Source organism: Camellia sinensis, chromosome 12, assembly GCF_055761805.1.
Source record: "Camellia sinensis isolate YWXY chromosome 12, ASM5576180v1, whole genome shotgun sequence".
In the NCBI taxonomy this organism is placed as follows: domain Eukaryota; kingdom Viridiplantae; phylum Streptophyta; class Magnoliopsida; order Ericales; family Theaceae; genus Camellia; species Camellia sinensis.
The window spans coordinates 121,860,860-121,874,731 of NC_138972.1; the positions used below are offsets into that span (position 1 = coordinate 121,860,860).

Genomic DNA, 13,872 nt, shown 5'->3' on the forward strand with positions numbered 1-13,872 from the left:
CTAATTTAATAAAAATAAAAACAACCATCCATTACATGATCATCATCCAAATACATAATAAAAATTAATTTGGTAAAAAAAAATAAATGTGTACAAAATTTATCAATTTTACATAATTTTATCTTTGGTGGATAGAAATAATTTTTAAAAAATTCAAAAATATTTTTTTAACATTTATTTTTGTCAAATTAATTTATATTTATCAAATTGAAGACTTTGCCATTAAAATTGAGTAATGATATTTTTAATTGTTCATATTTGAAACAATATTCAAAATTCAGGTCAAATATGTCACAATTGAAAAATGAAGGACCAAAGTAACACAACCCTAAACTATAGGGACCGTTAGTGTAATTTGCCCAAATATTAATTTGTTTTGATGTTCAATTAATTATGACTATAGTTTTTTTCCCCCCAAAATATTGTTAGTGAATATTAATAATAAATGATTTATGTTCTATTACGAAGATGAATGACTCTGTTTATTCAATCGTTAATACTTTTCTTTATCAGAATGTGTACAAATTTTAAAATGTAAAATTGAAATAAAGTGTACTACTATTGAGTCTCAAACTAATCTGGGAGAAGTTATACTATTGAGTCCCAAACTAATCTAAATTGAAGGTTAATTGGGACTTAATGGCCATTTGGATTTGTTAGTGTCATCAACATTATTGTCGAGACAAAGGCCTTCCAAATAATATTTGCTAAGGTTGTGTTAAGATTTTAGATTTGTGGAAAGAACATAAAAAGTAAAGCAAAAGAGAAATAAAAAATAAGCTAATTTTTATTTTCCCTCCGTAAATTCAAGATTCACATACCACCAAAATCAATCTGCATGCATGACAAAAGATGGAAAAAACAATGCACGAAGCTATAGACCATCGTAATGATAATGAGGCTATGATGTTAAGGACTAGTTCTCCTACAAAAAGTAATGGCACAAATTCTTGAAATTTCCAATAACAAAACAACATAGTTGCCAATTTAATTTGAATATCACGCATGAAGTTCATTTTATCTTATAGAATAATGTACGGAATTCGTATGAGAAACCTTAGAATGATTATGTAAGTGAAAAACATATCTTGTTGACGAAGATAACACAATGCAGGAGAACATCCAACCACCATGTATTCAAGATCTACAAAAGAAAATACGGTTAGTGCCCAGCCAGTAAGTGACTAGAAGTACTCTGACACTCAAGTTAGTTGCTATAATACCAATCGAAAATAATATGGTAAAAAGCTAAAATAAAAAAAAATTAATTAGTACTATTGCGTCATAAAAAGCATGAAAAACAAATGTTTCAATTTTTATTTTATTTTATTTTATTTTAATGATGTAAAAGTATATGAAAAGGCCTCGTTTAGATTTTTGGGCTCACGCCCCATAAAAGGTTAATAAGCTGCCTCTGGCTTCAAATATGTTGCCAAACGAGGCCTAAAAACGTTTTTTTGTAACCCCTCATTGTTTCCTCAATTTTTGACACACTTAAATATGTTTCTCAACAATAACAATGTTTATGCATCCAAATTCAATGAGGTACATAACATCTCAGCAATTCTCATTTGCCTTCTCAGTGCATCTTTCATACAAAAATCAAATTTTAATAGCCATTCTCTCAAATTTAAATAGTTTGAGAAGCCCCGAAGAATCCACAAGCTTGCCAATTTTTTGTGCAGCAACAACCAAAGTTGCATCGCTTTTGCAAAAAGCAAACCTGATATATCTCTCCTGATAACTATAATCAACTAGAGGAAATTTCTCCAAATACAAATTTCTATGGAAAAAACCAAACCCTAGCACGGCCACCACTTATGCTTGTTTAATTAGTTCCTCTACAAATTCCATCTGAAAGCATCAAAGTCGGTGTTAATCCATTAAAACATAACACAACATAACAATAATAAGATATTTAGATGATCTCAAAACTGAACTAAACTCTTAAAAAAAACCTATACTCCATCACATGAAATCTGATCAATCCAGTTCGCTGTGGACATACATGAGCCTATTTGGTGCAATTTTTTGCAAGTGGAAAATTGAAAATCAAAAAGAAAAAGCTAAAGCTAAAAGCATCTCTCCCCCAACTTTCAAATAATAAATTTTGTTTAGCTCATTTAAACTATTTTTGACTCACAAGATGTCAGCAGAAACTGACCAAACAATGTGACACAATTTCCTAAAATAAACAAAACTATAAGCAGTTCCATAAGCTGAACCAAAGTAAGAAGCATCATGGATCATCCAATGTCACAAACACCTGCTTAAGTTTCACATGAGTAGTCATACTGCAATGAGTTTCTCCTAGTTCATCAAGTTTTGCCTTGGAGTATACATTAGCTATAATCTGATGAAATAGCTTATATGAATGACTAAGAAAAAGAAAACAGGGTCAACTTCTTTCCTAAACTTGGTTGATTGCAAATAGGGGTGAGCAGCGGATATACCGATCCGCCAAAACCGACCGAACCAAACCGATCCGCCGCATTTTGGACGGATGCGTGATGACGAGCGGACGGTTGCGGATTGATTTTCTCAAATCCGCCAATTTGGCGGACGGATGGCGGATTTGAGATTTTTTGGCCGCAACCGAACCGCCAAACCGCCAAATCGCGAGCACCCCTAGTAATTTATAAGACTTTGTATTTTTAGTTTGTTTAAATATTATATTTGTGTTTTCAATTGAAAAAGAGTTTAAATATTCTGTTGAAAAAAAGTTTTCAACTTGAATATATTTTTTGAATTGAAAAAAATAAACGTATTATTCATATATATTTTTTAGTTTTTAAATGTAACTCTAAAAATAATAAATAGAAAATATAATATATGCTGGTTGGTTTTTGTTTTCAAAAACATATGTAGATGTAACAATACAGAGACATTCAATCTCTACTACTGCTCTGTTCATGGTTTTGGTGATTTGAATTGTTATTATATTTTAAGAATCACAGATTGTAATACTTTATGGGGATGAATCATACTGTGATTGTAATATGTGGATGAGGCATGCAGTGATCATGATATTCTAAAGTTTCAAACTTTTTTTCTTTGGATAAGGCATACAGTAATTGTAATATTTTTTTAAGTCATTGACTGTAATACTTTCTTTTTCTTTTTTTTCTTTTTTCGTTTGAGGAAGTGCACAAGTTGAATTATGTTGAAAATTTATAAATTTTAAACCGCCAAACCGATTCGCATCCATCCGCCAAACCGCCAATCCGCTCAATCCACATCCGCCGGATTGGCGGACGGATGCGGATTGATTTTCTTCAATCCGCCAATCTGGCGGACGGATGGCGGATTGGAGGTTCCGTGGCCGCAACCGACCCGCGCCCACCCCTAATTGCAAATTGCAATAAGCTTGCTTGTTTTCTCTTTTTCAGAAAACACTTTTCAGAAAATTCTACTCTCTTATTTTTCGTATTTTTTTGTTTTTACTGAATTTTTTTAATATTTTAAGCAATTTTTTTACTTTTTAGACACACCTAACATAAATACACCTAAAAAGTAAAAAAATTGTAACTTTTTTTTTTAGAAAAATTCACTAAATACCAAAAATACAAAAAAAATACAAGAATTCAGTACATTTTTTGTATTTATTAATTTTTTAAAATATTTTTTATAAACTTTTTACTTTTTAGATACATCTAACTAAGGTGCATCTAAAAAAGTAAAAAAATGTTTAAAATTTAAAAAATATTTACTAAAAACAAAAGAATACGAGAACTAAAAAACTCAGTTTTCAAAAAACATAATCTAGAAAACTCAAACCAAACACACTAAATAGTGTTTTGGTCGAGCAAGCCAACAAGGATTTTGCTATACAACAAGCAGCCATTATATAATAGATAACAAACTTGTGGTGGGTCGATCTTGATTTACGGTTCATTACTCAAGTGCTAGTTGCATTCAAAAGTTCTCCTACTGATATACAAACACACATTTCAGAACCTCAGTTAAGATCTGGGAAAAAATGACCAAATTACAAGAACTATAAAATGAATTTGAATCAAACCAGATTCAGGCCCAAAAAATAAAAAATACCACCAAGTTGAAAATCCATGAAATGGATCCAACCATGAAGGAAAAAGTTTTAGTGTTTTATCATCTCGAACTAAATGCGACTGTCTTACAGTAAATTCAAATTTTAACAATTGTGCCCTATAACTGAACCAATAAATGAAAAGGCAAGTTCTATAAATATAATGCATTATAATTTATAATGGCCCTATTTGGTAGAGCTGTGGAAAAGTGCTTATAGCTTATGCCTTGACAACTTATAGCTTATAACTATGAACATAAGCTGATTTCTAACTTATAAATTAAGCATCTCCTGCCCCATTCAAAGAATAAGCTGATTTCTGACTTACAAAAAGCTATAAGCTGCATTGTTAAGCTAAATCAAACACATCAAAATAGCTTAAATTAAGCTGAAAGCTGAAATAAGCAGCCTTTAAGCTGCACCAAACAGACACAATATTGTATAAACTAATGTATGATGATGAGAATATTGAACAAGTAAGTCATCTTGATTGATAGTTCCTATTGTCATGCCCTAGAGGCAATACTTCTAAAACATAACCAACTCCAGAAATAACCACAATAGGTTGTCATTCATCCAATCTCAAAAAAGCAAATACAATAGTATATACATGTATTGGATTCTTGATATGCATAGACTAGGTAACGTACATCAGATAGCGCACAATTCTCAAGAAGCTCCGCAAATAGAAAAATGAACCTTGAGGCTTAAATTGAACCTGGAAGCCAACCCCAGCAAGCAACTTGATAGTGTAATTTCTTCTTGATTCATAATCCTGAGCACAAATGCAAATACGCATTACAAAAACAATTGGCATTATCATGAGCACAAATTTTATCAGAGTAAGATATTGCATGCAATCAAATTGACAAAATAGTGCTTTCTAAATCCTACTTTTCTCAATGATTCAAAGTATTCTAAAGGGCTTCTCAAAGCAGTCAAGGCAGTTTCTTGGAAAGGTGCTGGAGCAAAGTCCGTTAATTTAGTATGGATATTTCTAATTATAGATGCAATACAAGCAGAAGCAACCACCAATCCAATTCTCCAACCTGATAGAGACACACCCATGCTAACATAGTGCAGATCAAAACATGAGCACACACAGAAGCCGTTTACTGGTCATTTAAGTAGTGATAGAACCTTAGAAGCACCGACACTCCAAGATGGGTGCCGTGTCTATGTCTGACACTATTGGGAGCATGTGTCCACTCAAATTTTTTAATTATCATTTGTTTGTAGGACACAATGGGAACACTTCATGGACAAGCGTCCTGTGTTTGGACACACCTCGGGACACTTTTGTAGTTTTTTTTTTTTTTCTATAGTTTCACAAAGCTGATTTGGAATCAAAGTAAAATATATGGAAATAAAGCAAGATTAAGTAGCAAAAAAATAAATTAATTAAAATACACCCAAATATACAACGATACCTCTCATATCTATGTATCCTAAATTTATACTTTTATACACAGTATATAAAAAAAAATTTGTTGTGTCCCTGTCATGCCCATGTTTTAATTTTTTGAGAATCAACATGTCCTGTGTTTGGATCCGTGCTTCTTAAGATAGAACATAATGCACGAATGGTAGAGGAACTTCAACAGAATTTCGAAAGAACATGAAATCTTCCAAGATTAGCATATTTAAAGTACAATTCTGTTAGGTAAGATATTGAAGTATGCCTGTAACACTTTGGACAAGAAAAATGTGATGATAGTTCGCCTTTGCATTCCCGAAAGTGAGGCCAAGGATATATGTGTCTCGTTGTCATAAGTAATATGCTCGTATACCTGCAAAACATCAAGAAAACATAAAAGATCAATTGAAACAAGCAGTAGATTTTGGTTAACAAATGAAAGAAAAAATCAGCAATTTCCACATTCATTCACTTTTCTTAGTAATTAACATTAAAAATAGGCCATTACATGTGGAAAGTTGTTTAGGGGATGGTAGATTTCGCTCATTAGAGAAAAATTCAATACCGATAAAGAAAACTTCACTATTAATACTAATGTTTAGGTCTCAATTCTAATCATGGAATTAGCACACTGAAGATGCATGATGTTCTAAGAAGATGAATTGATTGATTAGCACTCTGACTGTTTTTTCACTTATTTGTTGTCATTTCATATTTCATTAGGATATAACATGTCATTCTCATAACATCTTCTTATGCCTATTTGTGAACAAAAGTGACAAATTGACTAAACGAAACCACAATATTGACACTAATAGTTTTCATGAAGGTTCAGTCTCCTGCAGTCACAACCCGGTCCTCAAAGATCTTTCACTTTCCCAAATTTGATGAACTTATTTTCCCCTTTTTATGAATTTTTTTAAGGAAATTCTTTCCCTTCTATTGAAACCCTCCCCCTTTATGTGTCAAATATATAGACAGCCTAGTTGTTTCAGTAGCTCTTATCATCTATTCTAATCAGGTTAGGTTATGCTTCTCAAACCACTTCAACTTGCCAATTTAATCTTTAACAGTGTATGCAATTGTGACTAGATGGTAACCACTGTCATACAAAAAGGACTGTTGGGGCATTTGATCTCCTAAACAAAACCTTTCATATGGTCATCTTGATCTTGTTTTTGCTGTTTCCGAAACCCATTATTGTTCAGTCAACCACATGGGGTCAGACAAACCATGCATGTTTCTACTTCTTGTACTTGAAAGTTGAAATTATGCAACTGAGAATACCTTATGGTATTCATCTAGGTCTCATTCTCATTAATTTGCTAATTAGTATCATCCACCATCTCTGTGTCCATCTCTCTCCCTTAACACAAACTATGTTCTAACGTAGTGTGTATGCACTCCGTCTAGTCATAAACAATAAATGTCTCCAACTTTAGCAACATAAATCATAATCTAACCACCAAGTAGGTATTCAAGGATTCAACCATGTTCAACAACAATTTTTTTTCATTCTTCAGCCAAATTCACACTCATTTGATACGATTGGAACTCACTAATACAGATGACCCAATATAGGACTTATGTTACACAATTCAAAACAAAGAATATAAACTCGAAGCACGTTTGTGTCCACATTTCGTAGTTATGGTTTGTGCATATCTAAGAAACCCAATGAATTTGACATATTTTTTCCATTTACAAGTTATGAGACAACTAAATTATCTAAGTCTGTTATACAACAAAGCCGTAAGGAGCATGAAAATAACTATCACGTCATGTGGAATAACTAAAATACTCGACAAGTATAATAGAGATGATGTTGATATTCATACTTCGTCAGTTATAGCTAGGCAATCTCTGGTGTGGCAAGCTCCAACAATTGCCTCAAGCTCATCCTTGGTGAATACTTTTCTAGTTAGATTATGAGGGTTGTGCCATTATATATTAGTGCATTTTTAACTCGACATAAAGATATCATAAAAAAACAAAAAATAAAAAACGCCCAATTAGTACACATTAATGTGTGTTTGGGAGGAAAAAGATATCATAATTACAAAAAATTGAACAATTCTAAACAGCATTCAGAAAAACATCACGTAATGGTTCAAGCATCATTGGAGCTGTCTGTGCAGTGTGCACAATAATTTTGATAATGCAAACTTCCATTGAATTCTAAACAAATTTCAACCACTTAACCTAGAAGTTTAATGCCCTCTTAACTGAATATACAATTGCACAAAGAAAAGAGATAATAAATTTATCATCACAAATCACAACATAAACCAACCATATGACCAAACTAAATGTTGTGCTACACTTTATGAGATAATGGCATCAATAGCAGAAAATTACTAATGGTGGACAAAAGATGGCTACTTATTTGCTACAAATCTTTTATTGTAATTTCTGTCCTCCAAGCCTTTCGTATATTGCTTTGGAAGTAGTGGTGTTCTAGATTCAATATCAATTTCATTGAGTTTGGAATGGATGCATAGAGAAAATTAAGTTTATTGACAATACTTCGCATTGAATATTATAGGAAATCTTATACAAACTTAATTTAATAATTTACTTTATAACAAAATATTACATAACTTTAACTAAAGAGAGAGACTCTAAGATAATTTAGAAAGATTAACTTCTCAATTTTTTTAACTTTATTAAAATCAGAACACTTCTTTACATTATATATGAAAATGTTAAAAAAAAAAATTTAAAAATTAACTTTTTTTACGTCTTCCCCAAACATCACATACATTCCCAGACAGGATTATACATGACAGAACCCAATAATATCTAACTAAAGAAGCAAAATTGGAACAAAGGCTTCTGGTAAATCCATCAAGGGCACAGCCCTAGACATCCGAACAGTGCTTGCCCTACCGGCAAGGAGGTCTTCTTCTTCTTCATCTCCTGTGCTCTATTCGCACGCTTTCCGACGCCGACGCCGTTCACTGGTTTTCCGGCGATCGGTTTTTTTGGGAATCACTTTTGCTTTTGCATTTTGCGATTCTTTTCCTTCTCTTCGTCCCTTGAAGATGATGAGCAAGTGAAGACCTTGAATATCCACTTCTTCTTTCCAGACCTTGAAGACGAACTCATAGTTCTCTGTTTGCCATTGTTGGAGGAGTGAAGCTCGGCGTTTGGTAGAGGACCCATTGCTATAGACTCGTCGGCTGAACTCATAGTTCTCTGTTCACCATTGTTGGAGGAGTGAAGCTTGACGTTTGGTAGAGGACCCATTGCTGTAGACTCGTCGACTGAACGCATAGTTCTCTTGTCATGCCCCAAACCCACCCCTAAAAGTTTGGGCATGACCTATTCAGAAGCGGACACTTACCCTATTGTACATAACATATGGGGCCTGAACGGAAGCATCACATAATATAAAATAACATGAAATAAAAAGAAACTACATCCATTGAGCGACCGCTATCATACTAGGATCACAAACAGTGCATCAAATGGTAAATATTTACATACACTTATACAAACACCGCCCCTTGTCTGGGCGTATAACAAAAACATTGGAAACATATGATAGACAATCAGCGTACATGCTAAAAAACTTAGTAAAACTCCATAAAAATGGGCAGGCTACATCCAAATGCCTGGACTCACAAAGGTTGACAAGAGAGAGACGAGCATCGAGGATTAAGGCTGACCTCCAGGTGGAGTGCCTACAGAAATAGACATAACATAAAGTAAGCCAAACTCAGTGAATAATAGTACTTTAACAATTCGATGATTAATTTGAATTACAATGCATAACAATGCGTATATAATGCGAAATACATGTAGTTAATCTTATCCTGTAATTGTTTCCAGAACGGCCTTGGGCCCAGTCTTTAAACAGAATGGCTTTACGCCCTTGAACAGAATGGCACTGAGCCCTTAAACAGAGTGGCATTAAGCCCTTTAACAGAGTGGCATTAAGCACTTAAACAGAATGGCATTAAGCCCTTTTCATGCATATATGAACTCAAGAGGTAGCTTGCACGGATTCTAGAGATGACTCGCACTGCAGCACTTAGTTCCGTGCAGCACTTTGTGCCATACTAACAGATCATACAGAATGGCCATAGGCCCAGATGTCACAGATTGGCCATAGGCCTCACATATGTCACAAAACGGCCATAAGCTTCATAACTTTCACAGAACGACCATAGGCCTCATAACTTTCACAGAATGGCCATAGGCCTCATAATTTTCACAGAACGGCCATAGGCCTCAGTTCACATATGTATGGACTCAGGAGGTGGCTCGTACGGATTCTAGAGGTGACTCGCACTACAACACTTAGTTCCGTACAACACTTTGTTCCAAACCAGAAATCAATAGATCTCAAACACCGAACAATTCATATCATGTCATAGTGTAAACAGAATAGACTAACCCCAGATTCATGAGATACCGCCACATGATAGTGTACATAATTTACCCCATGGTTTATTACAAGTTAACATAGTTGTCTTGCATATAACAGAATGATAGTAATAACTATTAACAGAGGGCACATGTATCCTTCCAGTACGCTTAAGAACAGAACAATTCACATTCTAACGTGAGTTACATAATGATGTTGGGCTGTGGTATTCATATCATAAGTTCTGAACGACCTTGGGTCTATGTATAGCACAACAGAATAATCTTAGATTTATTAGTGGCAAAACAGAATGATCTTAGGTTCACACAAATTTCATCGTCCAAGGATGAACATAAGTTCCATTTATTCATTGAGAAACGACATAGTTTGCTTATAGCTAACAAAGGGTTAATATTCGTTGTTGACAGAACAGAATGGTTCCAAAGTCATACCGATGTATGTAGACCTTTCAACGTTCACATAAGGTCACACGGATCTCTAACTGACATAAGTGTTAGTGTAATCACTTACGAGGAACAGAGCGTTAATAACAATAGTCATTAACGGTAAGTAAAATGTACATATGCCGTACTATTACTCACAGTGCCATAATGGAGCGCTTGTCCCTCCCGAGTTATGACCTACACACATACACAACTTATACGTTAGTTTTCTTTTCTTCTTAAGTTATTTTTCGGTTTCATTTTACTTCGAACGAATTTACAGGCATCTTAAGGACGTCAAACACAGATTTCAAAAATATCCGAAGGATGAGCACGTAAAACGGAGCAGGCGAAATTTCTCAGCTTGGGCCGCACGTGCGGCTGTGAGCCCTGCACGTGTGGCAATGGCTCCCGCACGTGCGGCAGAAGGGTCCCGCAAGTGCCTTTTTTCCAGTGTTTTCCGTCAAATTTTTCCCTGTTTTCCGCACGTGCGGCTGTGAGCCCCGCACGTGCGGCAAGGCTTCTCACACGTGCGGCTGTGAGCCCCGCACGTACGGCGATTCTGCCTGTTTGTGCAGTCCAAAATTCAAGCAACCCTCATCTTGGTGAACATATAATAAAGCTCAAAAACAAGTAAATTTAACAGAAGAATATGGCTCAATTACATGTAAATAGGCCTCACAAACACATATAAGATGAATTTAAAAGATCTTTACTTCCTTGATACTCATAAACATAATTCAATTCCATAATAGTTCTCATTTCCTCACACATCTATACCTTCATTTATACATGGCTCTTATAATTGAGTTCAAGCATGAAAATTATAGACATGGGGTGTAAATTTTCACAAGATAAGTCCACATAACTCTAAATCAATCCAACACAAGAAACAATAACCCAATTAATCACTTAACATATGATTGACCCATATGTAAACCCCAACTTCCATAGTAACGAAATTCTTGCTCAAATCAAGAAGGGAAGTCATTTAAAATGAAGTAACATACCTTGAAGTCAAATCTCCATAACTCTCTCCAAATTTCCCAACCTTCTTCTTGATGAACTTTTCTCCTTCCTCTCAAACCCTCTTCTTCTTTTGTTCTCACCCTTAGAAGATGTTTTGAATAATGGCTCTAGATCAAATAGGTAAAGAGCATAGAGATATATGTATAGATATATATAAAATGTGGATAAGGACAAAATTTAATCAGTTTAATCGTTCCAAATTGAAATTTTACAGAAAATCATATTATGACTTAAAAATCATGCCAGTCCCAACTATAAAATCAATTTCAGATTATCAAGCCTCTAAGGTTCTCAATTTCTGATCCAAACACTGTAATTATGACAGATATTTTTCTTATCAAACAGATATGCATCCCTAATCGTAGGATTCACTTAATTAAACTTAATTTCACATAAAGTTCCACAATAAACATTTAAATTCACAGAATAGGGACTGAAATTATACCAGAAACACATATGAGGGTCGGGTTATTACATCTCTATTTGCCATTGTTGGAGGAGTGGAGCTCGACGTTTGGTAGAGGACCCATTGCTATAGACTCGTCGGCCGAACTTATAGTTCTCTGTTCGCCATTGTTGCGGTTTGAAAAGAGCACTACTGTGAGTTCGGTACCAGAAATGACAGAGGACGCCCACAACAACAATTGCCACATAGGCATGTCAGTGATGAGTGATAGAATGGAAACACAAATAAAAAACAAAATGTGAAAGGTTGAATACATATTGAAGGTAGTGGGATTTTTCGGAAGAGAGAGAGAGAGAGAGAGAGTTGGGGTACGGGAATATTAGACAGAACGCTCGTGAATGAGAAGAGAATTATGCACTGGGCTTCCCATAAATATTCAATTTTAATTTTTCGATGTTTTCTTCTTCTTTGGAAATGTTGCTTCATTTCCCAAAATGTTGCTTCATTTATGGTTATATTATTTTGGTTTAATTTAAGAATTTTAAAGTTTATTTATTTACCATTAAAATTTTATAGACAGGGAATCTCAAATTTTAATTTTATATAAATTTTAGCTAACAAAATATAAATAATTTAGATAATTTTAATAATTTTTTTTTATCAATGATGCTAGATTAGCTATGGATTAAAAAAGGAAAAATTACCTGCACCTCTCTTGAGGTTTAATGAAATTATAGATTCTCCCCAAGATTTTAAAAATTACATCCCACCCCCTAAAGTTTCTAATTTCATAACAAATAAATCATCAAGTTAATCAACATTTTTAATAATGTTAAAATTTTATTTCAATTAATAATTCGGATAATTTTATTATTGTATAGGTGAACAGTTAGAAATTGCACTTTTCAATTAATTCTGTTAAATAAAAATTCTGACGGAGAAGTATTTGTAATTTTTTAAATTACAGGGGGCAATTCATAATTTAAGTAAATCTCAAGAGATGTATTTATAATTTATCCATTAAAAAATGAATGAGAACGGTGGTAAGATGCAAAAATGAGAAGAGTAACAATGGTGGACAGAAAAAATAGATAGAGGGGTGGAAATGGGTTGGGAAAAAAGGTTTATAGCGATCCCGGGTTTACCCTTGTTGTACAGTGATCCGGACATGTGTCCGTGGATGTTGGTAGTTGATTATTATCTTGTTTACATCCTTTTTACTTCGTATTTGAGTTATAGGATGTGTTGGGCGGGTTTGTTACAGGTTGGTTGAGTTTAGAAACCAAAACTAGTTGCCCAGATTTTGGCCTGTCCGCTCGAACGGGGCTTTTGGCGCTCGAGCGGGGAATTCACCCATCCAGTATTTCTTGTGCAGTGTTGGACGCTCGAGCGTGGGATTGGCCGCTCGAGCGGGGTTGTGTGAGTGCCGCTCGAGCGGGGAGTTGGAAGCTCGAGCGGAGACCAGGCTCTGTAAAAAGTGCTGGGAGAGTGCATTCGGCGCTCGAGCGGGAGTTTGGCCGCTCGAGTGGGAGTCTGTGAGTGACGCTCGAGCGGGGTGTTTGACGCTCGAGCGGGGAGACTGGGTTTAAGTCCCGAGTTGTGACTTTTCAAATCACTTTTTCACTTTCTCTTCTCTCTCCTACTTTTCCAAAAACACCATTGTTGAGCCTCTCACTCTAGAACTCTACCTTCTCTCTAGGTTTTGATCTAGTAGGAGTGATTTGCTCATCTTTGGCCTTTACAAAAAAGTTGTTGATCGTCGAGGGCTACATTTTAATCTGAAATTTTCGGGTTTTGGAGCACGTTGGGTTTTGCCATCTTCTCCTTTGGGGCTCCGGATTTGAGGTAGGAATATCCTACTCCTCTCTATGGTTTTTGTCTTTAAATTTTAGTATTTTGAGATGTTGGTGTTGGTTGGGTAATTTTGTGAAAGATTGGGGCTTTTGTGTAATTTTACAAAAGTTGGGGTTTTATTCATACTAAACCTAGATGCATGTTTGGCATGGGGAAATGGAATAAATGTTGAATCATTGATGAAAATGGGACCTAAGGGTTGAAATGGTAATTATGGAATATGACCTAATTACATTGTTTGATTAATTGGGATAATTAATTGTGAGAAATGAGGAAATGAAATGGAATTGTTGAAAGTGGGAA

At 34.7% G+C, this 13,872-nt stretch overlaps 1 pseudogene; it reads right to left on the minus strand.

The window, feature by feature from the left end:
* Positions 1 to 1,602: 1,602 nt before the first annotated feature.
* LOC145788883 (uncharacterized) lies at positions 1,603 to 8,741 on the minus strand (annotated as a pseudogene).
* Positions 8,742 to 13,872: the final 5,131 nt, after the last annotated feature.